Source organism: Belonocnema kinseyi, chromosome 5 (genome assembly GCF_010883055.1).
Source record: "Belonocnema kinseyi isolate 2016_QV_RU_SX_M_011 chromosome 5, B_treatae_v1, whole genome shotgun sequence".
Classification (NCBI taxonomy): domain Eukaryota; kingdom Metazoa; phylum Arthropoda; class Insecta; order Hymenoptera; family Cynipidae; genus Belonocnema; species Belonocnema kinseyi.
The window spans coordinates 42,618,185-42,619,731 of NC_046661.1; the positions used below are offsets into that span (position 1 = coordinate 42,618,185).

The 1,547-nt window shown below is 33.6% G+C and overlaps 1 protein-coding gene across 1 annotated transcript in view; it reads right to left on the bottom strand.

Moving 5' to 3' along the window:
* The window catches only part of LOC117173134 (fat-like cadherin-related tumor suppressor homolog), a 982,814-nt gene that overhangs the window by 586,092 nt on the left and 395,175 nt on the right, over positions 1 to 1,547 (bottom strand). The window lies entirely within an intron of this gene.

The window sequence follows — 1,547 nt, forward strand, 5'->3', positions numbered from 1 at the left end:
CCAGAGTAATCTGGATTAGGTATGATGATACGTTCATCATTTTCATCGGAATCCCATTCCGATTCGGAATTTGTTGCAATTTTTGAGGCTTTACGCTTTGGCGTAATGCGGTGAAGGTGTGGTTTGATGTCAGAGTGGAATAAAGGTTACGGAGTCGTTGGAAATTTTTTATTGAAAAACTATGCGCTTTTCGGAAAATTTGTCAAGAATAAAAAATTCTTGTAATCAGCCGAGGAATACGCCTGAATTTTTCCGGAGAGTTTTGAGCAAAATTTTAAATTTTGCAAAAATTGTTCATATGCAAAATCCAAAATTTTGCTCAAAACACTTCGAAAAAATTCAGGCGTATTTCTTGACTGATTACAAGAACTTTTTATTCTTGATGATTTTTCCGAAAAACGCCTCGTTTATTGTAAAAAAATTCATGAATGTTTTCACAAAAATTTTGCCATTAAGACGCCATTTTGAAAATACTAAAACGAAAAATCGATCTTTGATCCATGGATTCTCAAAGTTTAGACATTTATTCCATCGGTTATTGAGATTCCAGGTTAATTACAGACTCGAAAAGCTTTGGAAAATGGTTCACAAAAAAAAATAGACACGAAAAATCACGTTTTTTTTTGTTTAAACTGCATTTTGGGATAATAAATAAATTTTTTGAGGAATTTCATTGGCACCGTCGGAAAGAGGAGATCTTAAGCAATAAAAATATATGTGTCTCAATTTTTTCTAGTGTCGAATAGTCTTAGTTATTGGCCGTTGAAAAGCAGTGTCCCGGTAGAGGCGTTTTGGCCGTTTAAGGGTTAAAGCGTGGCAAACTGAAAAATGTTACATTTTTAGCGCATATAATTATGTACAATAACTTTATATTAAAATTAAAATATTAAATATCAAACTTTCCAAATTCAACGCTTACAAGGAATCTGAACAGAGAGTCATCGTGGCTCAGATGGTATCATGCTTATGGCAGTCTTGGTAGCCACGCTGGCGCGAGTTCGATTCGCAAAGCAAGGAAGCCGATGTATTTTCAGAAAGCTTCGCTCTTGTCCTTTGGAATACTACCCCACAGATACCCTGTGGCTTATAATAATTAACCCTATTGTACAGTTGGAAAAGGGGATAGCCTACTCGTCTCGAATTTCGAGGCGATGAGACACTTCGATAAAAGTTATATAAAATGGAACAAATTTTAATCTCAAATTAAAGAGCTTCAATTTAAATCTGAAATGATCAAAGTTGTACAAAGTTTTAGTTGAAACTGAAATTCCGATCAGTTTATGCGACCTCTACCCCTAATGTAAAAAATTAAATTACATCTTGTTCAATTAACCCTCCGTTTACAGGCAGGGTTTTTTAAGTCCTATTTAGTTTTTGAACTGTTTCAGGCTTTAAAAAAATTTAGTAAAATTCAGGGTTATTTTTTTAAGTGTCTACTGCACGCTCCAATTGTTGTTGGTGTCAAACGTTAGAAACGTTTCTAATTTTCAATTTAAACTTGGAGAAAAAATAGAAATAAATTGATACTTGTTTAAAAATTCGTAAGG